At 37.8% G+C, this 26,633-nt stretch overlaps 1 long non-coding RNA gene across 1 annotated transcript; it reads right to left on the bottom strand.

Moving 5' to 3' along the window:
- Positions 1–2,830: 2,830 nt before the first annotated feature.
- Positions 2,831–25,296, bottom strand: LOC125964898 (uncharacterized). The gene is made up of 3 exons (XR_007478233.1): positions 21,883–25,296; positions 8,751–8,825; positions 2,831–3,550 (listed from the first exon to the last, which is right to left on the bottom strand). It is a non-coding gene; the product is annotated as an uncharacterized LOC125964898 (long non-coding RNA).
- Between the last annotated feature and the right edge of the window lie 1,337 nt (positions 25,297–26,633).

A 26,633-nucleotide genomic window follows, 5' to 3' on the forward strand; every position in this document is an offset into this window, starting at 1 on the left:
AAGGCAGATATTATCGTGACCTTTTTTTCAGTGATCTGCACCGAGGTTCTGACCTCTACAGATGCCTAAGCATTTGCTGCCAGAGATATTTTTTCTGGGAAAAAAAGGAAGGAAGGAAAGAAGGAAGAAAGGAACCTACAAAACAAATACAAGTTAGCTGTAGTCTCTCTTAGCAGATGAATAGCACAGATATCTTTGTTTATATTTTTGCACATTTTCCCATGAAACCTCTCATAGCCCTCTCTGCCCACCCCCTCACCCACTTCTCAGCAAACAAAACATTTCAGCAAGGATGTGAGAAAGAACAGTCATTTCTTAATGTGGGAAACCGGTTTTATTTACGAACATGCGCAGTTCATTGTTGCCCTGGGGGATGCTTGTGTCTGAACTGTTTAATGAGAGCGAACCAGGTCTTTGGGCAGGACTGACTTGGAAGCAAATAAAACTTGAGCTCTGTGTGTACACAGGAGAGAATGTTAAAGAAAACATGTACTATTGTGGATTTGGGACCTTCCTTTCAGTTCTGATTATCCACACCTTGTGTTTTCTGGAATATTTGATACATTGGTGGTCTGCACTTGCAAGATTAAATGTTATTAAATGTTAGCACTGGAAGGGACCCAAGAAGGTCATCCATTGAGTCAATCTTCTCATCTTTGCAGGGAACAGAGACCCTGAGATGTTGTGACTTGGAACTAAATTCAAAAGATATAAACAACCCTTGAAGACAGGGGAAGCCTGGAAGGCAACGTTCAGGTCTAACCAGCAAGTAGAAGGACTCCCATGTAAAATCCTCTAGGCAGCCATCCTTCCACAGGGATGAGGTTACCCAAGAGGCCTAAGTCTGCATAAAGCACTGCACTTGGGAGTCCTTCCCTCATCCTTTCTTCTTCCCTGCTTCCTGAACCCTAGCCCTTCAGTTTTCTAATGAGTCCTGTCTGGGTGAGAGTAGAGGACTAAAGGAACAGGATACAGGCTGTCTCATATGCACCAAATGCACAATGTCCACTTCGGCTAAACCCTCTTAAATTGCAAGAGGTAGCAAGCTTTATTTGAGTGTTAATAACATATGTGGCCCTGGTAAGAAGAGAGGATATGAGAAAGAGGAATGGCGCTCAAATCAAAGCAAAAGCCAGCTGCTCCTTCCTATCTCTCTGTAAGCATAAACCAGCACATAAGTAGTCTCTGTTTGGAGGCACAAGGGGAAGTCAGGGAGAAAACACAAAAGGGGAGGCCTCTCAGATGGAGTTCTATTTATTTTAATTAAATTTATTTATTTATTTTTGGCTGCGTTGGGTCTTCGTTGCGGTGCGCGGGCTTGTCATTGAGGTGGCTTCTCTTGTCGCGGCGCATGGGCTCTAGGCGCATAGGCTTCAGTAGTTGTGGCACGTGGGCTCAGTAGTTGTGGCTCACGGGCTCTAGAACACAGGCTCAGTAGTTGTGGTGCATGGGCTTAGTTGCTCTACGGCATGTGGGATCTTCCCGGCCCAGGGCTCAAACCCGTGTCCCCTGCATTGGCAGGCAGATTCTTAACCACTGCGCCACCAGGGAAGCCCTATTTATTTGTTTTTTACAAGGGTTAAAGGGCTTCTTTTGAAAGGCAAGCCTGGAATTTAAACCACTACCCCAAATAAGACATGACATTATCTGCAGACATCGCCTAATCCTCCATTGTGAAATTAACATTCATCTAAAAGAAGAGAGTTTCCTCTTTAAAGAACCAACCTTTAAAAAAATGTTTAAAATTTAGATGATTTTAGTTTCACCAATGAGAAAAATTAGAACTTGTTGGGGGAAAAAAAAAAGTTTGTTTCAACAGATTTTTTGGTCTTCTCTGCTAAGATTTTTGGTTCAGAAATTTGGACTCCTGCTGCATTAGAAATCTTTGGCTTTTGAGACGCCAAACAATGTTTACCAGATTTGGAGCTGGGAGTGACGTTTCTTCTCAAATGAGGCTACGGTTTCTCAGCCTACAACATCCCAGTTTCCAGCACAGGCTGTCTGATTCTTCATGTTTTCTCAATGAAGCTGGCTATGTAAGGCACAGTTTAAAGGACAATACTCTTATAGTTTGTACTACCTCAAACTGATGATTATATTTCATTTAGAAATGTAATTCATTTATTCACTTCTTAAAATCTTTGAGTGTGCTGATGGGCAAAGTAGAAATGAGTCAAATTTCCTTGTACATCACATCAGTTCTCTGTTAATTTACGCTCTGAAAAAATTAAGAATAATAAACTTTCATCTAAGCACCCTCAAATGTTACATCGTAGGGCAATTACAAAGCAGAGGGATTAATCAATCATGTGAATCAGATGCAAAGATTACAAAAAGTTCAAAATGAATAATGTTCTATTCTGGAAGAAAACCTGTTTCTTTTGAGCATCACAGCCATGAAGTGGTACATTTCTGATTTAGTTAATAAGAGCCCAATTATATTTGAAATGTAGATTAATTCTCCTAAAAGCATTAATCAATTTGGCAAGGACACCTCAATAATAATGCGGTCTCTTTATTGCTTCCATAGTAAGATTTTGCCCCCATAACCGTAATCAGCTTATTGATACAAATACCTTTTTCCTTCAGTTGATTCAAATAGAACATTTCATAGGTACTTTCAGCTGATGGGATGGTAAATAATTTTTAGACTAAAAGTTGAAGTGGATTGATTAGAAGCAATTTTTTCTGTTTTCCACAATAAAAAGATGAACTACATGGTTCGCCAAGCCAATTTGTAGAGCAACCTCTCCTCTCTAATTGCTGCCACACTAATGTAGTAGAAGCCGAGCGCTAGGAAGTAGATAAATCCATTTACCCAGCCATGACATTTAAGTAGCAAACACAAGTACTGGATTTTTCCATTACCCTTCATTTCAGCCTTGCTACGTTCCACCTGTGACCCTTATGCGATGAGGGCAATGTGCTTTCATACAATTTGGTGAGTATAAGAAAGGTCCACTTCAAAATGTTTGAGAGCAGACTAAAATCATTTTTTAGAAAAGCATAATTAAGTCCATAACCAACCTCACTAATTTCTGATAATGTATTGCAAAACCAAATTATTTGATAAACACTCTAATAAATGTACATCATGCCTGAGGGGGGAAATTGCATATTTTCTCTGTCACAGATAACACAGTCTTTGTCACCAATAATCTCAAACTTGAATAGTGCTTTTATTTCATATAAGACTTTATTTCAACAACAGGAAACAGGCAAGTTCTCCAAAAACACCCTGTGTTCCTTTGTTGTATATCTTACCACAGAGAAATGGGAACGCATCTTCAAATAGATTCCATGTTGAAATGCGTATCAAAGAAAAAACTCTGTATCTTTATTTTTCACAACTCTCCTAAGACATTTTAGTCTCAGCCAAAGTTTCTTTAGGTAAGTTATCATTGAATGGGTACAGAGAAGCTCCCAGGGATGTGTCCTTCTGGAATATCATCTCCATACTTCCTGGCAAAGGGAATAGTACTTGGAAAGCAGTAGATGGCCCATGAATGTTTGCTGAATGAAGGATGAATGTTTACAGGGCCCTTGGACTCTTAGGGGGGGGAAAAAACCAAAGCAATAGTTTTAAACAAAGCAAAGTAAGTCAGTTTTATTTTGTTTTCTTTTTTTCCCCAAAGGACTTATTCTTGTCCTCCAAAAAAGAAATAAAGAATATTTAGGATTTTTACCTCCAATTGAAATTTCTTCAGTAATTCATCAACACTACACCTGAAGCCAAAGCATTCGCTTCAGAGTTGAATTCAGAAGCTGATTCCACAAAAAATCAACCTCAAATATAGCATCTTCTGCTTCAAACAACTCCGTGCAATACCGCAAAAATAAAGGACAGTCCTTGGAGGATATGCTATCTGAAAGCTAAAAGCTTTACCCTTTTCTTTATTTCTGTTGTTTACTTAAATTGCTTGGTAAAAGATTTATCCACCAGTTCTTCCTGGTGTAAATTTAATAGCCCAGATATTAAAACCATCAAGTTCGAGGTTAGAGAGGAAAATGCCAACCTTGCTTCTTAATGACAGCAGCCCACCCAAAGATGCTTAAACACCATCAACAGTATCCTTGATGCTTTAACAAGGGTACTTAAAAAGCAATTAAGTATGCCAATCTCAGGCTGAAAACAATTTTAAAATAACACATGCATTAAGTCCCTGCTTCTTGACAAAGTAGTGATTTGCACTACATGATTTAGATACTGTGCATCGTTACAGCCATTTCCACAAAGCAGGGAAGTGCGTGCTAAGGAAGATTCACGCTATTGTAAGTTCGGTTCCTTCTCCCCCGTTAAAAAACAAAACTGCATACAATCGACTCTAACAATTTTGAGTAACTACCAAAAACCTCACCACTATAGGATACATTGATATTAGCTAAGAGCTAAAACTTAATATTTATTGGCCTTTGACTATTAAGATACAGGAAGTTGGAGGATAGAAGGCAGCAGGATGGAAAAAAGAGGTGTAGGTAAAGACTTTGCACTAAGGAACTTTCCTCCAAGAGGGTACATTTGAGTTGAAGTTGTGCCAAAGGTCACAGATGGTGTCAAACACTATTACATCCTCAGCAACCGTAACTGGGGAGGATGGGTGGTAGCTAAGTTCAGGACGTTGAACTGGGAGAACAATGACAAGATGGACCACCTGGACAGCTGAGCCTACACAGTAGCGTGGATTGTAAGGCCCACCAAGAGGTACTTTCCCATCCTAGGGCTGAGGCGCAGCCCATGGCTGATTGAGGGAGATCCATTTAGCAGCGGATAGTACAAGGCAAGGAATGAGATGGTGAACAGGAAGGAGCAACTCTAGGTAAGGAGTTCCACAGCCAGGTCCTTTGGTCAAGCCAAGACCATGCGGATATAAAGGTATCTGAAGACTTTATACTTTTATGGAACCAGTGTGTCTGGGCAATCATCAAAGGTTTGGGGTTCCACTTGTTTTCTCAAAACTGTCCTGGTAAGATGATTACAACCCCTTTCTCAGATGGGAGAATTTGACATCAACAAAGCCGCCTTCTTTCCTGTTCAATGTAGACAGTGCTTCAGGCTCTGACAGCCACTTTAAAAATGCCCAGATGTTTTTAATAGAAAGCAGTCATAGCTGCATAGCTTATCGTCAACAAAATCAGAGGCAATAGGGTGAAGGTGTTAGGAACACAGGCAGTGGGGCCACAAAAACTGGGTTCCACCACGTACTAGCTGTGTGACTTTGGGCAAGATAATTAATCTCTCTGAGCCTGATCTGTAAAATTAGGACAACAAGTAATTTGAGGATTAAATGAGGTAAACCATGTTAAGAATTTAGCACATTCCTTGACACTGTGGGCCATCCAGGAGTGATTACTGTTGTTGTTATCATCAGACAGCAAAATGCTACACTGGACAAGAGCTAGAATCATATTTGGGCCTCAAAAGGCATAATCCTCCCAGTGTGAGCCACAGCTATTTTTCCACCTCAAAATCTGCTTTGGAATATAGCAAGGACAAAATAAATAATGGACTAAATTTTGAATCTTCTGATTCTGAGCATTTTTCATTTTCCTGTGGCCTCTGCCCATGTTCCAACTATTTCTAGATTGCTCTCCTTAGAAGCAGTTTGGTATGTACTCTAGAGAAGTATTTGGTTTTTTTCTTTTTTTTTAACATCTTTATTGGGGTACAATTGCTTTACAATGGTGTGTTAGTTTCTGCTCCATAACAAAGTGAATCAGTCATACATAAACATATGTTCCCATATGTCTTCCCTCTTGCGTCTGAAGTATTTGTTTTAATACAAGTTCAAACCAAATGTAATTAGTAAAACAAGCTTCTGGGAGAAAAAAATTGTACTGTGCATTCCAATGCGAGTTTTCAAATTATTCATTTGGTTGATGCCTCTCATGTAGGTAATTAAGAAATAACTGCACCCTGAGTGTAGACAGTAAGAAATTAAAATGTGTATGTTGTCCACTCTAATGAGACAATACCTACCCCGTAAGGAAAAAGTCACTCTACTTGGAATGCTCATAATTACTTTAACCTGAGTCATTCCCACTGGTAAGTTATTAAATTCCTAAATGCTGGTTCTATCAAAATGTGTTTTTTCTCAAAGTAAGGTGATATACAACTGGGGCCTTGAAGGAAAGGTAAGTTTTGCATAGGAAAATAAATATAGAGAAGGAAAGAAGATCAGAGGCAGAAAGAAAAGGAAGAGTAGAAGATGGAGAGGGAGAAGGTTAGATGGTGGTCAGGCCTGACGGTGGCTATAGGTCCCAGATCCCCAACCAGGAAAGGTAGCAGGCTATTCATCATGCATCCTTTTACAAGTAGCTGTACCTGGCTCCTGAACAATGCTGAATAATATCTAGGGGCTGCACATCAAAATAAAATAAGTCCCAGACAACCAGATACCAGAAAGAGATTATTTCTTGAATGGCCCCTGAGATTCCAGGTTTAGGGACAGTTCTATGATAATTATCCAAGAAGCTGAATACAAGTTTCCCCACTCTCCGAAAGTAAAGATTTCCTATCAAAACTTTCATAAGCAGAAATGGTGTAAAGCAAGAATCAATTACCTTAAGACACATCTTGCTGACAGGGATGCACAAAATAAATGGAGATAAAGCACAGATGCTCACAGACACAAAGCGATGGCAGCTTGAAGCTGAGAGGCAGAGTGTAGTTCCTGGGGAAGGAGCTTGTGGTGCTACTCTCGCTGCTCGAGATGGGGTACATGCTGCCTCTATAATGGCTCACTGCAAAAAAACACTGATGCTATTTTCGCTTTTCACCAGTTTTGTAAAAGCAAAAATACTCCTCAGATTTCTTTTAGTTAACAAAAACAGGTACTAATGTAGGTCTTTTGTAAAAGTGACGTGGCACAAAGCGAACTTCTGAAAAGCAAGGGATACCTGTATGTATTATTATTATGGACCCTGAATACTTCATTCTCTTAGACTTTCTTTGATCTGGGATCTTGGTTTGTGTCCAACTGCCAAGGGGTTTAGGTAAAAGTGAAAGGGAGCTTCCTTACACCTACTGAAGAGGGAGCTGGAGTAGTAGGTGGGCTAGGAGAGTGAGGAAAATGGGAATTTGAAGGCTGTCTAAGTTTCAGTGCCCAGGGACAAGGCTCTTTCCGTTGCACATTATTTTAATAAGTTTAGAAAAATGGTTGTGTTTCAACAAAGCACTGTGGAAACATACAGTACCCTTTCTCAATCATGGTACATACAAGTAGAGAGGACATTTGTTTTTAAATGTCCAGTCACATAAATTAACTGGAGCTCCAGACTTTTGAAGGAAAACTAGACTGGATTTAAATAATTGAAGACAAGCAGAGAAAACATCTTAATAAAACTTCATAATTTGACTCGCAGTTCCTTGAGCCATTAGTGCTTACTCTTATTAGGTACATGATTACCAAGTGATTGGTGAGTATCAGTTAATAACCTGAACATTTATAGGGCCTTTTTATCTAGCTGAAAGCTGACTGTTTATTAGAACTACTTTCATCCATCTTCCCCAACCTGAATTGCCCATTCATCCTCTGTTATTTTCTTTTTAAAATATTATTTTTATATTACAGTGCATGGCCCCAAAATGCCATACATTTGTATGGTGCACTTCACAGAGAACTTTCACAATAACTATTGAATCTATATTATTTAGCTTCAATTTTAAATTAAATCTGTCACTGTAAATCCCTAGAAGATAGTGGTCGAATTTATGTAAATTCTCTTGATACAGTTCATAATCAATAATACTTTTGATGATGATGCTTTTTTTTAGGTAAAGATATATCTGATTTTTAAAATGTACCATAAGCAAAGCCTTTTCAACTCTGTTTACAACATAAATTTAACCACACAGGAAAGAGTAGTTAATATTAATGAGGAAGATGAATGAACCAGGCCAAGGCAGCCAAGACTGCTCAATATTTGAAATTCTATACTTTACATTTGTTAACAAGTTTAATTAATTTGGTGAATAAGTGAGCTGTGGGCAAGTCACTTACTAGTTCTCTGAAACCAATTTGCCTTGAAATTATTAAGAGATGTTTAATTGATTTAACTTGAACTAAGAGGACAAGGCTGAAACACTTTGCATCAAAACAGAAGCTTCACTAAAATGATTTGATGTACCCTGAGCCCTATAATCTGAAAAGAAGATGAACAAAAGCACATTAACCCTAACTGCCTGGTCCAGAAAGCCTCCTGAATGAGACGGGACCAACCAAGGAACTCTGATTTGGCTGCTGCTGCTGTCACCTTACATAACTTTACATGTTATTTCTGCAAACACTTAATAGCTATACCAAAGACCAATTCCCCCAAATGGGTACAAATCCAAAACAATTTTCATTTCTTTATTGTACCAACTAACAGACTGAGTGTATTTCTTACATGAAATATAATTGTTATCATCATTTATATTTTATATTTTATTTAATTTTAATGGCAATATATTCACAAGGTACAGGAATCAAATAATATATAAAAATATACAGTAAGGGGCTTCCCTGGTGGCACAGTGGTTGAGAGTCCGCCTGCCAATGCAGGGGATACGGGTTCGTGCCCCGGTCCGGGAAGATCCCACATGCTGCGGAGCGGCTGGGCCCGTGAACCATGGCCGCTGAACCTGCGCGTCCGGAGCCTGTGCTCCGCAACAGGAGAGGCCGCAACAGTGAGAGGCCCGCATACCGCAAAAAATAAAAATAAAAATAAATAAATATATATATATATACAGTAAGAAGTGTCACACTCACCCCAGTTCCCATCACCACTCCAACAGGTAATCACTTTTATTCATTTATTCTAATCATTTTAGAGTTTCTTTGGATCTAGAAGCAAACATGAACATGTATTTTTATTTCCTTTTCTTTTTTCCACAAAAGGTTGCATGTTATATAGTCCGCTCTACACTTTTTTTTTTAACTTAACAATGCAGTTTATCCTGGAGATATTTTCATATCAATTTTTCTTTGGTTTTTGTTTTGTTTTTAACGGCTGTATGCTATTCCATTGTATGAATATGCCATAGTTGGTTTTTTTTTTGTAAACTATGTCCTTGTTGATTTACATTTGGGTTGTTTCCAATCTTTTGCTACTGCAAACAGTGCTTCAGTGAGTAACCTTGTTCATTCATTGCAATTTTTATTCTAAGGCCATGCTTGTGAATGTTTTAATCATCACAGCCATTTTATATATTACCATTTCATAACAATTAAGCATGGCTAAATAGATGCAGCCATGGGAACATAATAAGAACCAGAAGAAACAAGCACCTTTATGCTGTGACCTACATCTTATGTATCAGATGCTAGATGCAAATTACCAACCTCATTAAGGGCTAGAGTCCTCATATTCATTATTTCCCCTTTTGACAAAAAATTTTTTTTTAATTTTTAAGAATTCATGGTTCAGGCTCTGTTCCAAGCACTGGAGATACTACAGTAAATAAAGGAAGCAAAGTCCTAATTTTATGGTACTTATACCCTAGTAGAGAGATGCAGAAAATTTATAAATAAATACATAGCAGCAGCCTTTCTCTCTCACAAAAACCAGAGGAGACCAGGTACAGGTTAAAATTTAGAAGGCCCTGGTGAGTAAATTTCCCTTCATGTCCATAGTTTAGAAAGAGACAAGCAGTTGCCATTAAACCTCTGGCTTCCCTAGAGCTGTGACTCATATATTTTTTAATTATTTGTGGACAAATTTTATCTTGCCTGTTTATGGTCACACTCCCAATTGAGAAAACTCCATATTATAGAAATGTTGATTCTCAAAATTAATCTATACAAATATAATGCAATTCCACTCAAAACCTCAACAGGATTTTTCGTAGAACTTGGCCAACTGATTTTAAAGTTCACCTTGCCCTACCTGATATGAAACATACTATAAAGCTACAATAATTAAAACAGTATGCTACTGGTGAAGAAACATCGATGGGCAAGGATAGAAAGTCTATAAACATTTTAATATGTACAAGAGAATTTAATACTAAATGGACTGAAACTGCTGTTTTTAGAGATCACAAATGACTGAAAATTGCCAACTGTGTATGGTACAGTCAAAGGTACAATAACATTTTACATAGGGTAACATTTTACATAGATAAAAGACAAATTAGCCCCCAAAATCGACAGTCCATTTTGGGAGAGGGGTAATTTGGTTAGATCCTTATCTCATACCAAGCATAAGAATAAATTATTTTATCAATTGTATTAACAATGTAGATATTAGAAGTATATACAGAAATATATATTAGTTAAAGTATTTAGTGGCTGTAACAGATAAATCCCCAAATCTCAGCAGCTTAAAAGTCACGTAAAAGTCAAAACACATGTTTCTGATTGTGTAGCTCCTCTCCAAGAGGTGATTCCAATCCTAGCACTTTCCATATTGTGGTTCCACCATCTTCAAAATGTAGCTCCCCATTTCTCCCTGGGGGTTATATTCCTTACAGACAACCAAAAGGAAAAATAGTATAAAAGATGGCACAGGCAAGTCACGGAAAATGGCACACATTCCGTTAGCCTCTGTCCACATTCTGTCAGCCAGAACTCAATAGCACAGCCACACCCAGTTGAAAGGAAGGTTGGAATATAAAGTCTGGCTATGTGCTCAGAAGGAAAAGAGCAAGAGTTGACCGAACAGCTAGGCTGTGTCCACTTCATCTATACATTTTTATGTGGAGGAAAACTAGGAGCATATGTTTGTGGGCTTGTGGTAAAGAAGATTTTCTTAGGCCAAAAGTGAAAAAATGAAAGATTGGCAGACTTGACTTCATAAAGCAGAAAAACCTAACCATAAAAGACACCATAAGCAAAGTTTAAAGGACAAATGAGAAACAGGAAGAAAATATTTATAACATATAAAGCAAAAGATTAATGTTGCAGAATACAAAAGTTACAAATGGCCAATAAATATGTGAAAAAGTGCTCAATCTCACTAGAAATCAGTGAAATTCTACTTTAAAACGAGGAAAGGATATTTCTTTACCCATCAGATTTGTAAAATATCTCTAAATGTTTAAAATATCCAGCAATTCCTCTTCTAAATATCTATCTTAGAGAAATGCTTCCCAAAATGTTCAAAGTAAAATGAAGAATTTTGTTGTATCATTTACAATAATAAAAAATTGGAAATTACATAAATGTTCATAAAGAAAAGAATGGTTAAATAAACTTCACTACATCAATATAATGGAATATTATGCAGTAATTTTTTATGTAGATATAGACACACAACATGGAAAGTTCTCCAAATATACAGTAAGTGAAAAAATAAGTCACGGAAAAATATATACAACATGGTCCTAATTTTGCATATATATGTATATGATTCCTATATGAATATTTAACTGTAAATGTGTGGAAAATAAAATATTAAATATCCTGAAGTATACATACCAACCTGATAAGTGTTTTTTCCTGATAAGTGTTTTTTCCCTTCCCCCAACAGGAGGGAATATTAAAGGGGATATTTTCCTTAATCTGTTTTCTTTGAATTTTATTAGAACTATATAATGTATTACTTGTTTTTTTGTTAATTTAAAAAATATTTTATTTTCTTTTATACTATAAAATACTATACACAAAAATTTGCTAAAACTAGAGCAATATAACTGAACATGCTTGTTTATATTTTTATTGAGATATAATTGACATATAACATGAGCTTCCAATGTATAACATAATAATTTGGTATTTTTATATATTGCAAAATAATCAAAATAAGTCTAGTTAATATCCATCACCATACTTGGTTAAAATTTTTTTCTTGTGATGAGACTTTTTAAAAAAACTTTTAAAATTGAAGTATAGTTGATTTACAATGTCGTGTTAGTTTCAGGTATACAGCACAGTGATTCAGTTAGACCCATATATTTTTTTTTTTCAGTTTCTTTTCCCTTATAGGTTATTATAAAATATTGACTATAGTTTCCTGTGTTCTACAATAGATCCTTGTTGGTTATCTATTTTATATATAATAGTGTGTATATGTTAATCCCATCTTCCTAATATATCCCTCCCCCATAACCATAAATTTCTCTGGATATATGCCCAGGAGTAGGATTGCAGGATCATATGGTAACTGTAATTTTAGTTTTTTAAGGAACCTCCACACCGTTATCCATAGTGGCTATACCAGTTTACATTCCCACCAACAGTGTAGGAGTGTTCCTTTTTCTCCATATCCTCTCCAGCATTTATTATTTGTAGACTTTTTGATGATGACCATTCTGACCAGAGTGAGGTGATACCTCATTGCAGTTTTGATTTGCATTTCTCTAATAATTAGTGATGTTGAGCATTTTTTCATGTGCCTGTTGGCCATTTATATGCCTTCTTTGGAGAAATATCTATTTAGGTCTTCTGCCCATTTTTTGATTGGGTTGTTTGTTTTTTTGATATTGAGCTTGTACGATCCATTTGTACATTTGCAAATTAATCCCTTGTTGGTTGCATCATTTGCAAATCGCATCATTTGCAAATATTTTCTCCCGTTCTGTAGGTTCTCTTTTCATTTTGTTTATGGTTTCCTTTGCTATGCAAAACTTTTAAGTTTAATTTGGTTCCATTTGTTTGTTTGTTTTGAACTTTGTTTTATTTTTTGTATACAGCAAGTTCTTATTAGTTATCTATTTTGTATATATTAGTGTATATATGTCAATCCCAAGCTCCCAGTTCATCCCACCACCACCACCACCCCTGCCCCCACTTTCCCCCCTTGGTGTCCATACGCTTGTTCTCTACATCTGTGTCTCTATTCCTGCCCTGCAAACCAGTTCATCTGTACCATTTTTCTAGATTCCACATATATGCGTTAATATACGATATTTGTTTTTCTCTTTCTGACTAACTTTACTCCCTATGACCGTCTCTAGGTCCATCCACGTCTCTACAAATGACCCAATTTCATTCCTTTTTATGGCTGAGTAATATTGCATCGTACATATGTACCACATCTTCTTTATTCATTTGTCTGTTGGTGGGCATTTAGGTTGCTTCCATGACCTGGCTATTGTAAATAGCGCTGCAATGAACATTGGGGGTGCATATGTCTTTTTGAATTATGGTTTTCTCTGGGTATATGCCCAGTAGTGGGATTGCTGGGTCATATGGTAATTCTATTTTTAGTTTTTAAGGAACCTCCATACTGTTCTCCATAGTGGCTGTATCAACTTACATTCCCACCAACAGTGCAAGAGGATTCTCTTTTCTCCACACCCTCTCCAGCACTTGCTGTTTGTAGATTTTCTTATGATGCCCATCCTGACTGGTGTGAGGTGATACCTCATTGTAGTTTTGATTTGCATTTCTCTAATAATTAGTGACGTTGAGCAGCTTTTCATGTGCCTCTTGGCCATCTGTATGTCTTCTTTGGAGAAATGTCTATTTAGGTCTTCTGCTCATTTTTTGATTGGGTTGTTTGTTTTTTTAATATTGAGCTGAATGTGCTGTTTATATAGTTTGGAAATTAATCCTTTGTCCGTTGATTCGCTTGCAAATATTTTCTCCCATTCTGAGAGTTGTCTTCTCATCTTATTTATAGTTTCCTTTGCTGTGCAAAAGCTTTTAAGTTTGATTAGGTCCCATTTGTTTATTTTTATTTCTGTTACTCTAGGAGACGGATCCAAAAACTTATTGCTGCGATTTATGTCAAAGGGTGTTCTGTCTATGTCTTCCTCCAGGAGTTTTATAGTATCCAATCTTACATTGTGATGGAACATTTTAGGAAGTGCAAAATAATAATTTGACTCTGGTTTCTTATTCCACATGTAAGGAACTTGGAAGTTGCCACTCCCTTCTAACAAGTAAAAAGCAGAACAGACTGAAACATAAATAACTCTTCTAGTATTTCTAAGAAAGATGAGGACACAGAGCAAATAGCTACCCACAAGACTGGAGACACAGACAGGTGAATACAGGGTGTCACCGCTTACCAGAGGAGACTCATAAGTGGAAACCTCCAAAAGAACAGTGCCAGGTAAGAAAATCTGAACTGTAATTGACAAGTTGCTATAGGCTAGGTATGGACAAGTCTGAGAGTAAAACATCAGGGGACACAGTCACAGGGGGACTTTTGTAAGATTTACCCCAGAAGCTCTACCAGGTCCTCACAGTAAATTAAGAGGAAAATCCCCTCATGCTCTGGCAATGGGAAGGAAATAAGAACCATATTGAAATATGCCAGGGACTTCCCTGGTGGTCCAGTGGTTAAGACTCCACACTCTCAATGCAGGGGGCCCGGGTTCGATCCCTGGTCACGGAACTAGATCCCACATGGTGCAACTAAGAGCACACATGCTGCAACTAAAAGATCCCGCATGCCACAACAAAGATCCCGCACACAGCAACGAAGATCCCGCATGCTGCAACTAAGACCCAGTGCAGCCAAATAAATAAATATTTTTAAAAAAGAAAAAGGAAAAAGAAATATGCCAGAACAGTTTGTTCTTCTTAACAAGGCCTGCTCTCAGGGGAAACTTAGTTAATCAGAATCTAACCTGTTGGAGTATTATCACCTTTCTGAGTCAGCTCTAGCCTTCCACATGGGAGAAGAGAAATACCCAACTCCAGCCCACCTCAAACTACAGAAAATCAAAGCTAAAGGAAAAAGTCCTGAAAGAAGCCAGAGGGGGGAAAAAGAAACACCTTACTTACAGAGGGGAAATGATAAGAATTAAACCTGATTTCTCAGAAACCAGGCAAGCAAGAAGAGAGTGGAGTGAAATATTTAAAGTGTTGAGAGAGAAAAGTCACCAACCTAAAATTCTGTACCCTGCAAAATTATCCTTCAAACATGAAGGAGAAATAAAGACTTTCTTAGACAAGCAAAAATTGAGAAAATGTGTTGCTAGCAGACCTGACTTGCAAGAAATGTTAAAAGCTTTTTAGAGAGAAAAAAAAATATGTCAGAAACTCTGATCTACATAAAGTAAGGAAGAGCACTGAAGAAGGAAAAGTGAAAGTAAAATAGAAACTATATTATTGAGGTATAATTGAACATTAGTTTCATGTATACAGTGTAATGATTTGTTATTTGTATATATTGCAAAATGATCACCACAGTAAGTCCAGTTAACATTCATCCCCATCATGATGAGAACTTTCAAGATCCACTCTCCCAGCTACCTTCAAATATGCAATATAGTATTATTAACTATAGTCAGCATTCTGTACATTACATCCCCATGACTTATTCATTTTATAACTGGAAATTTGTACCTTTTGATCCCCTTCACCCATTTTTATTATTCTTAATTGATCTAACCAAATAATAATAGCAAAAGTGTATTCAGTTATGTATATTTATATGCTTGTATATGCCTATATATATTCATATATATGTATGTATGTATATATGTGTGTGTATATATATATAGATGTATATATGAATGACAGCAATGATACTAGGGATAGGAGGAAAGAATTAATATTATTTTGTTATTATAAGGTACTCAACCTACCTATAAATGGGAATAGTGTTATCTGAAAGTGGATATGAATTAGTTGTAAATGTATATTGCAAACTCTAGGGAAACCACTAAAGAAAAATTTTAAAAAAAGAAGTATAACTGATATGCTAAGAAGGAAGAGGAAATGTAATCATATAAAATGCTCAATTAAAACCACAAAAAGCAGGGCTTCCCTGGTGGCGCAGTGGTTGAGAGTCCGCCTGCCGATGCAGGGGACACGGGTTCGTGCCCCAGTCTGGGAAGATCCCACATGCCGTGGAGCGGCTGGGCCCGTGAGCCACGGCTGCTGAGCCTGTGCGTCCAGAGCCTGTGCTCCGCAACGGGAGAGGCCCGCGTACCGCAAAAAAAAGAAAAAAAAAAAAAGTACTTGAATGGAGAAAAATATACCAGGCTAACACTAATCAAAATAAAGCAGGGGTGGTTATATTAATGTCAGACAGAGCAGACTTCAAAGTAGAGAGTTATCAGGGAACTTCCCTGGTGGTGCAGTGGTTAAGAATTCGCCTGCCAATGCAGGGGACACAGGTTCAATCCTTGGTCTGGGAAGATCCCACATGCCATGGAGCAACTAAACCCATGTGCCACAACTACTGAGCCTGCTCTCTAGAGCCCGCGAGCCACAACTACTGAGCCCGCACGCCACAACTACTGAAGCCGTGTGCCCTAGAGCCCATACTCCACAACAAGAGAAGCCACCACAGTGAGAAGCCCATACACCGCAACGAAGAGTAGCCCCCACTTGCTGCACTAGAGGAAGCCCGCACGCAGCAACGAAGACCCAACGCAGCCAAAAAATAAAATAAAAATAAAGTCACGAGGGATAAAGAAGGGCATTACATAACAAGATAGGAGTCAATTCTCCAACAACACATAACAATTCTTAACATGTATGTACCTAAAACAGAGCTGAAACTCTATGAGGCAAAAACTGATAGAACTGCAAGGAGAAATAGATGAATCCACTATCACAGTTGGAGGCTTCAACACCCCTCAGAAATAGATCCAGTAGGCAGAAAATCAGTAAGGACGTAGTTAAACTCAAACATACTGTTAATCAACTGGATATAATTGACCTCTGTAGACTACTTCTTGCAACAACAGCAGGACACACACATTTTTCTCAAGCTCACATAGAGCATTCACCAAAACAGACCACATTCTGGGCCATAAAACACATCTTAACAAATTTAAAAGAACAGAAATCATATAATGTCTGTTCTCAGACCACACTGGAATTAAACTAGAAATTAATAACAGAAATATACCTGGAAAATCCCAAAATACATGGAGGTTAAACAACACTCTTCTAAATAGCACATAGGTCAAGGAAGAAATCTCAAGAGAAATTTTAAAATATTTTGAACTACATGAAAAAGAAAACAAAAATAATCAAAATTTGTGGGATGCAGCAAAAGCACTGCTTAGGGGGAAATTTATAGCATTGAATACACATATTAGAAAAAAAGAAACATCTAAAATCAGCAATCTAAGTTTCCAACTGTGAAAACTACAAAAAGAAGAGTAAATTAAATCCAGAGTAAGCACAAGAAAAGAAATAATAAAAATTGGAGTAAAAAATCAATGAAATTGAAAACAAGATATCAACAGAGAAAATCAACAAAACCAAAAGGTAGTAAAATTGAAAAGATCAGTAAAATTGATAAGCCTCTTGCCAGGTTAACTAAGAAAAGAAAAGGGGGGGTGGGGGATACAAATTACCAATATTTGAAATGAAAGAGGGGACATTACTACAGACCCCATGGAAAAAGATATTAAAGGAATAATATGAACAACTCTATGCCCACAACTTTGATAACTTAGCTGAAATGAATCAATTCCTTGAAAGACACAATTTGCTAAAGCTCACACAAGAAGAAATAGATGATCTGACAGGCCTGTATCTATTAAAGAAGTTGAATCCATAATAAATAACCTTCCAAAAAAGAAAACACCAGGACCAGATGGATTCACTGATGAATTCTACCAAACATTTAAGGAAGAAATTATACTAACTCTCTATAATCTCTTTCAGATGATAAAAGCAGAAGGAATACTTCCTAACTCATTCTATGAGGCCAACATTACCCTAAAACCAAAACCAGACAAAGACATTACAAGAAAAGAAAACCACAAACCAATATCCCTCATGAAAATAAATGCAAAAATCTCCAACGAAATATTAGCAAATCAAATCCAAAAAAGTATAAAAATAATTCTGTACCACAATACCAATTCTGATGTGCAGGTTTTACCCCCACACCAAGCTATTCTCTGACAGCTGGGAGTCCTACAGTTCAACTCAATTCTAAGACAACTCAATTCTGACACTATCTACCCAGGGATAGCATCAGATTCCACAAGTTAAGAGTTCAGTCCCACAATACTGCCTCCACTTCAGATGACAACTGTGAGTACAGATTGTGACCTGTGCTTCCAACAGACAGTCTATAAATAAGTTTCCCATGACCCCTTTCTTGGATTTGATTAATTTGCTAAAGTAGCTCACAGACCTCAGGAAACCAGTTTACTAACTAGATTATCAGTTTATTACAAAGGATATAACTCATGAACAGCCAGATGGAAGAGATACATAGGGCAAGGTATGGGGAAGGGGCAAAGAACTTCCATGCTCTCTGAGCAAACCACTCTTCCTAATTCTCCACATGTTTACAATCCAGAAGCTCTCCAAACGCCCTCCTTTTAGGTTTTATGGAGGCTTCATTATACAAACATGGTTGATTAAATCATTGGTCATTGGTGATTGAACTCAATCTCCAGCCCCTCTCTCCTCCCCAGAGGTCTGAAGGGTGGGACTGAAAATTCCAACCCTCTGATCACATGGTTGCTTTCCTCAGCAACAAACCCCCACCCATCCTTAGGTGATTTCCAAAAGTGACCTCATTAACATAACAAAAGTCACCCTTATCACTCTCATCACCTAGGAAATTCTGAAGGTTTTAGGATTTCTGTGGCAGAATAGGGACTAAGACCAAATATATATTTCCTATAAATCATAATATCATAACCACCAAGTAGGACTTATCCCAGGTATGCAAGTCTGATCCAACATTTCAAAATCAGTTAATGTAATCCATCACACCAACAGACTAAAAAAAAAAAAAAGAAAAGAAAAGAAAAACCACATGATTAAATCAATAGATGTAGAAAATCATTTGATAAAATCTAAACCCATTCATGACAAAAACTCTCAGTAAGCTAGGAATAGAGGGAAACTTCCTCAAGTGGATAAAGATTATCTGTTAAAAAAAAACTACACCTAATATTGTTAGGTAGCTAGTCAGACATGAGTGGGTCCTGCTGCATTCTGGAAGGGCTCTCATCTTTCCCTCCCCAACCTGGACACTGGTAATCAGAACATGCCCAGAAATCTTCCTTTTTCTAGTCAAGGACCACCACTTAATTTCCAGCCTTATCAGGACTAAGCAAGATAAAACCACCAACACAGATTGGTACAGGTGCACCAAGACCTAAAAGGTGACTCAAGGTAACCCAGGGCCAATAATGCCATATTTACGGTATCCCCCCCCCAACCACTCGCCCCTGTGGTTTTGCTTGGGTGCTTATGCATAAGCACCTGCCCACTAAGGGAAAGGTTATATTGATAAAACCTAAAACTGTCAATCAACTTGTCAGTCAGATCACATAGGATGTGGGGAGGGACTGCCACCACTCTAAAAAACCCAACACTACCCTCACTGCAGGGCTTCTTCTGGTTTCCAGACAGCCCATTCTCATCCTTTCTCGAGAGCATACTTTCGCTTTGCTCAATAAAACTCTTGCTGCTTAAAACTGCTCTACAACTCTCTACTGAATTCTTTCCCTCGAGAGGACAAGAACCAAAGAATTGCCATTTCACTGGTAAAAATATCATGCTTAATGATGAGAAACTCAAAGCTTTCCCACTAAGATCAGGTACAAGACAAAAATATCCCCTCTCACCACTCCTTTTCAACATTGTACTGGAAGTCCTTGTTAATGTAGTAAGACAAGAAAATGGAGTAAAAGGTATACAGATTGGAAAGAAAGATATAAAACTGTCTTTGTTTACAGATGACATGATCACCTGTGTAGAAAATCTGAAGGAATCAACCAAAAACTCCTGGGACTGATGAGTAATTAGAGCAAGGTTGCAGGATACAAAATTAATAGATAAAAGCCAATCATTTTCCTATATACCAGCAATAAGCAAGTATAACTTGAAATTAAAAACACAATACCATTAATATTAGCACCCCCAAAATAATATTCTTAGGTATAAATCTAACAAAATATGTATAAGATCTATATGATAAAAAATACAAAATTCTCATGAACAAAATCAAAGAACTAAATAGAGAGAGAGATTCCATATTCATGGATTGGAAGACAATATTGTCAAGATGTCAGTTCTTTACAACCTGATTTACAGACTCAATGCAATTCTAATAAAAATCCCAGCAAGTTATTTTATGGATATCAACAAACTGATTCTAAAGTTTACATGAAGAGGCAAAAGACCTAGAATAGCCAACACAATATTGAAGAAGAGCAAAATTGGAGGACTGATGCTACTCAACTTTACTTACTGTAAAACTACAGTAATCAGGACAGTGTGGAACTGGCAAAAGAATATATAACTAGATCAATGGAACAGAATAGGGAGCCCAGAACTAGAACCACATTAAAAAAAAAAAATTGAATCAAGACTTTACACCCTTCAAAAAATTAACTTATGGATCATAGACCTAAATTTTAAATGCAAAACTCTAAAATTCTTAGACGATAATATAGAAGAAAACCTAAATGACCATGGGTATGGTTGATGCCTTTTTGGATATAGCACCATTAGCATGATCCACAAAAGAAATCATTGATGAGGGACTTCATTCAAATGAAAAACTTCTGCAAAAGACAATGTCAAGAGAATGAGGAGACCAGCTAAAGGCTGAGAGAAAATATTTGAGAAAGACACACCCAGTAAAGGACTACTATCCAAAATACACAAAGAACACTTAAAACTCCACAATAAGAAAACAGCTCAACTAAAAAATGGGCTAAAGAGGGGCTTCCCTGGTGGCGCTAGTGGTTGAGAGTCCGCCTGCCGATGCAGGGGATGCGGGTTCGTGCCCCGGTCCGGGAGGATCCCACATGCCGCGGAGCGGCTGGGCCCGTGAGCCATGGCCGCTGAGCCTGCGCGTCCGGAGCCTGTGCTCCGCAGCGGGAGAGGCCACAACAGTGAGAGGCCCGCATACCACAAAAAAAAAAAAAAAAAAAAAATGGGCTAAAGAACTTAAACAGACACCTCATCAAGGAACATATACAGATGAAAAATAAACATATGAAAAGTTGTTCCACATCATATGTAATTAGGGAATGCAAAGTAAACAACAATGAGATATACTATGTACCTGTTAGAATGGCTAAAATCTGGAACACTGAGAACACTAAATGCTGGTGAGTTTGTGGAGCAATAGGAACTGTCACAAATTGCCGGTGGGAATGCAAAATGGTAAGCCACTTCAGAAGACAGTTAGGTGGTTTTTTTACAAAACTAAAAATACTTTTACCATATGATCCACAATCACACTCCTTGGTATTTACCTGTACAAAAACCTGCACATAGACATGTGTAGCAGCTTTATTCATAATTGCTGAAACTTGGAAGCAACCAAGATGTCCTTCAGTAGGTGATTGGATAAACTGTGTTACATCCAGACAATAGAATATTATTCAGCACTAAAAGAAATAAGCTATTGAGCCATGAAAAGAAGTGGAGGAAAATTAAATACAAATTACTAAGTGAAAGAAGCCAATATGAAAAGGCTACATACTGCATGATTCCAACTATATGACATTCTGAAAAAGGCAAAACTATGGAGATAGTGGAAAGACCAGTGGTTGCCAAGGGTTGGAGGAAGGGAGGGATGAATAGGCAGAGCACAGAGGATTTTAGGGCAGTGAAACTACTCTGTGTGGTATTATAATGGTAAATACAATTGTCCGAACCCACAGAGTGTACAACACCAATGAACCGTAATGTAAACTATGGATGTTGGATGATAATGACGTGTCAGTGTAAGTTTATCAGTTGTAACAAATGTACCACTTTGGTAATGGGGAAGGCTATGTGTATGTGGGAACAGGGAGTTTATAGAAAATCTCTGTATATGGCCCTCAATTTTGCTGTCAACCTAAACTGCTCAAAAAATAAAGGTTTAAAGAAAAATGAACAATTCAAAAAAATTATGTAACTTGCATACATATTTTTCAAAAGACAAAAGGAAGACTGGGAAAAATATTTGTAACATATTAAATGTGATTAATATTGTTCATATGCAAAGAACACCTATACATCAATAAAGAAAGAAGCTCAATAGAAAAATCAGTAATATATTAGAATAAAAACTCACAAGATGAGAAGTGTAAATGGAGGGACTTCCCTGGCAGTCCAGTGGTTAAGACTTCGCCTTCCAATGCAGGGGGTGCGGGTTCAATCCCTGGTCGGGGAGCTAAGACCCCACATGCCCCACGGCCAAAAAAACCAAAACATAAAACAGAAGCAATATTGTAACAAATTCAATAAAGACTTAAAAAATCATCCACATCAAAAAAATCTTTAAAAAAAGTATAAATGGAAAATAACTGTAGTTTATGAAAAAATACTCAGCCCCATGAGTCATAAGAAAAATGACTTCCCAAGTTAAGGCTTCCCAAACCATACTGTCCAGCGGCCTGACTGAAATCGTGCCACCAAGGATCCCATAGGAAGAGATGGAAACTTGGGGCCATCAGAATATGTTTAAAGAAATGGTCTCCCAAGAAATTAGGATTTACGAAGAAGGAGGTGAGAGGAAGCAGCCAGAAGCAGCTTCAGGAGTAAGATGTCAGAGAGGGCAGGGGCTAACGAGACAAGCCCTTATGTATGTTAGCTAATATTTCTGGCTCCATTTTGTTGATTCTACCCTTGTTTTTCTTTCTTCTTTCACTCCCAGTTTGGTTTTCATAGGCTGCTTTGTTGTATCTTATTAATCTTGTAAACTGCCTTCCAAGCCTTGAATATTTTTTTGAATAGATAATCAAGTGAATGGATAATTTACTCATCAAATGGTGAAATGAATGAGTGGTTGAACAACTGAATTGTCCTGACTGTTTTCAAGAAGAGAAGTTTCCTCAAAGTGATTTGGTGGGATGGAAATGCCATACATTCTGAGAAAGAACTGCTTTAGCATCACTGGACAATAACCTAGACCTCAGATTCCCAGAGAAAAGGATGCATGAGGATTAAGAGTTATACCAGTTGTTTAAAGGAGTACTGGCCCTGTGTCAGCAGCACTCACAGCCCTGTTAAAATATATATTGTGACTGAAAGTGTAGGAAAAGAGCAAGTTATAGTTAGGATAAGTTAACTGCTATAGCAAATAAGCCGCCAAATGTATAATGGCTCAAACTCAATAGAAGTCTATTTCTTGCTCATGAAACAGGACTGAGCAAGTGAGCAGGTTGGCCAAATAGTCATTCAGGGAGCCCAAGCTGATGGAGGTGCTGCCGTATTCAACAGGTGGCTTCTAAGTTTGCCCTGGGAGTCAACTCATTCTAACAAGCCAGAAGGAGAAAAGAGAAAGGAACTTGTGGGAAATTTAGATGGACCAAGCCTGGAAAGAGGACATATCAGCTTCAGATAAAATTCAGGCACATGACCACACCTAACTAAAAGGGAGGCAGGGAAACACAGTCTAGCTGTGTGCCCAGAATGAAGAGGAGAACGTGGATTTGGGTGAGCCCCTAGTATTTCCTGTCACAGATCATTAGCAGACCTAAAGTCAGACTTGAGTAAAGAACCTCAATAAATTCCAAGCTCTGCACTGTGGTTCCCATTCTCAGGAGACTGGGAACATGTGCCAAACACCTGTTCAAGAGTTACTTTGGTAATAAGTTGCGGATGAGGACTCTACTTCCCGAAATTCCACTACCAGAGGCTTTCTCAGGGAACTCTCCCATCCCAGTATAGAAAGGCAAAGAAAGCCCGTCCCTGCAATGTATTTTAAGAAAGACACTGTGACATCAAGCAAAAATCAGAGATGGAAGGTTGACTCTACTTGTAAATAGGGGAGATTTTTTTGTGCAGCCTTGTGGATTCATGGAGAGAATGTCATGCTGATGTCAGTCTTTGTTAAACCACCAATCAATCTCTTGCAGAAACACATTTTTTTAAAAAAATATTATTTCTATTGTTCACTTGTGCTTGCTCTGGTAAGGCTATTTCCAGAGAGTGGGAAAAATAAAAGAACAGCTGTACCACATCTCTTAACCATGAACCCTAGTAGGCACACATTTTGCTAAAAAGAAGAAATCAATTTTTAGTTTCACAAGAGAAAAATAAAGCCCATTTAAAAGGAAATATTAAGAATGCCTATTTAAATGCAAATTGAACTACAGCATTTATATGTGTCAATTAAAATCCCTCAAAGAATTTTCTTGAAATATTAGCATTTGCTTAGGTGAAATTTTTGTTTTAAAGAAAGAGACTCACAATTAAGAGTTGTTCTGAATTTCATGGCACTTTTTAAAAAAGTAAATCATTGTTAGTTCTGGTAACATTAGACTTAAGGAATTGGTATAGTCTCAGCATGAAAAACATGATGACTCCTTTGCCCATCCAAGAAAGGTCATACCCATGATTTTGCCCTTGCTTGCACCCTGTCAGAAGAAGCAAGGTAAGCAGTGACTATTGATACCCATAACACAACCTAAGAATAATAAAAAGCTAACATTCACTGAGTATCTACTGCCTGTGCCAGGCATTTTTTATTTCACATTATGTCAGATGGTCTCCAGCATCACCCAGAGAGAGAAGTGGGTAAATGTTATTATCCTATTTTAACAGACGAGGAAACCAAGTATCAGAGAAGTAGCAACTTACCCTCAGTCTCACAACTATAAGTCGTAAATCCAGAATTCAAAGTCAAGTGTGTGTTATTCCAAAGCCCATACTTCTAATTACTCTTCTAAGATGGTTCACGTATGTCTAGCTCAGTCTCTTCCCAGTCAGATGCTTTTCCCATTCTGTATGGAGGTCAAGACTCCTTGGGCTGCTCTTGCAAGCTGTGTGTCTTCTTCAATGCAGTAATAGCAGCCACCGACCCTGTTAAGAAATTCTGCGTAGTGGCTGGCATCATATCATTTGCTTGGCCTGCCATTTGAGTCTGTCAATCTCCTCTTCCAGTCAAGGAAGGCTCCCATGTTATTACACACAGGGACATGATTAGCCTTACTGGATGTAAAAGGAATCATGGCAGGATTCAAGGAAAGTCTACCCACCAGCACCCACTACTTTCCTCTCCCCACAACTTTCCTACAACTGTTCACTGACCCCAGAAATTCCTTTAATAGATGATCAGGTCTTTAGTCCACAATTATAGAGTAGAGTGATGGTAGAGCAGATGTGATGTAAGGGAAGCAAATTACCTTAAATTTATACCAAAAAAAAACAAACAAACAAACCTGACAATAGCAGATATTTTTCCAGATAATCTTTTTATGTGAGAAGAGGAGAAAGGTTGGCAAATAATACAACAGAATATTTGCTGCCACTGCCCTTTTCCCAGACCACGACAGACATCACTAATAGAACCCAGCACAATTTCCCTCTGAACATAACAATCCTCTCAGCATTGCACTCTAATAATAGTTGATACATATGACTGGACCCAATTTATCCACCCCAGGTATAAAAGGATGCAGGAATCCTTCTGCATGAAAAAGTGAGTGTTCTAGGGCCACTGAAGTTGGCAAAGGCTGTGGAAAGGAGAGGCTGGGATCTCCATGACATATTTGACTGACTTCCCAATTTTGCTTTAATCTATTAGTATCCCAAGAGTCCTAACACTGCTCATGAAAGGCATCAATGAATAGAATACTAAACTATGTTCAAATAACCCAAAAAAAGGAAGGAAAGGGAAACAGAGGAATAAAAATCAGAGGGGAAAAACAGAACACAAATAATAACATGGTACGTCCAAATCCAAATATACCAATAATTACATTAAATGTTCTAAATACATTGATTAAAAGACAGATTGCCAGATGGACGATGGATTTAGAAAGAATAAAAACATGAGATTATATTCTGTCTACAAGAAATTCACCTCAAATATAATGACATAGGTAGGTTAAAGTGAAAAAAAAGAAAACAATATACTTTATGAAAATTTTTGCAAAAATACAAAACAAAATATTAGCAAATGGAATCCAGCAGCATATATATAAAAAAACTATGCACCTTAACTTGTTCAACATGCAAAAATTCACTGTAATCCATGATTATAATAGTCTAAAGAAGAAGAACCACATGATCCTATCAATTTATGTCAAAAAAAATCATTTGAAAAAATTCAGTATTCATTCATGACAAAAACTCTCAGCAACTGAAATAGAATGGAACTTCATCAACCTAATAAAAGGTACTGTTACAGGCTGAATTGTGTCCCTTGCAAAATTCATAATTGGAAGCCCTAACCCCCAGTACCTCAGGACGTGACTGTACTTGGAGATAGGCCTGCCGCCTCAAAGGTGGCAGGCCGTGATCTTATAGTGTTTAGTACTCTGCGTTGTGGAGATAGGGCCTTTAAAGAGGTGATTATGTTAAAGTGAAGATTAGGGTAGGCCCTAATCCAATCTGGATGGTGTGTTTATAAAAGGAAATTTGGACACACAAAGAGACACCAGGGATGTGCACACAGAGGAAAGACCATGTGAGGGCACAAAGAGAAGGCAGTCAAGCCAAGGAGAGAGGTCACAGAAGAAACCAAATCTACTGACACCTTGATCTTAGGCTTCCAGCTTCCAGAACTGTGAGAAATGAATTTCTGTTGTTTAAGCCACCCAGTGGGTGGTACTCTGTTATGGCAGCCCTAGCAAACTAACACAAGATATCTACAAAATAATACAGGTACCTATAACTAACATCATATTTAAGGATGAAAGACTGAGTAGTCCCCCAGCCCCCATCCCAAGATCAGGAACAAGGCAAGAATGTGTGCTCTCCTACTCTAGTGTGAACAAGCAAATGAAGAGGAGAGACTGTGATTTATCAAGATAATCTATTCCATAGATGTTATCTCATCCCTTCACCTCAATACCCCGCACCAGACCAACTCCAGCA

This window comes from Orcinus orca, chromosome 6 (assembly GCF_937001465.1).
Source record: "Orcinus orca chromosome 6, mOrcOrc1.1, whole genome shotgun sequence".
NCBI classification, from domain to species: Eukaryota; Metazoa; Chordata; class Mammalia; order Artiodactyla; family Delphinidae; genus Orcinus; species Orcinus orca.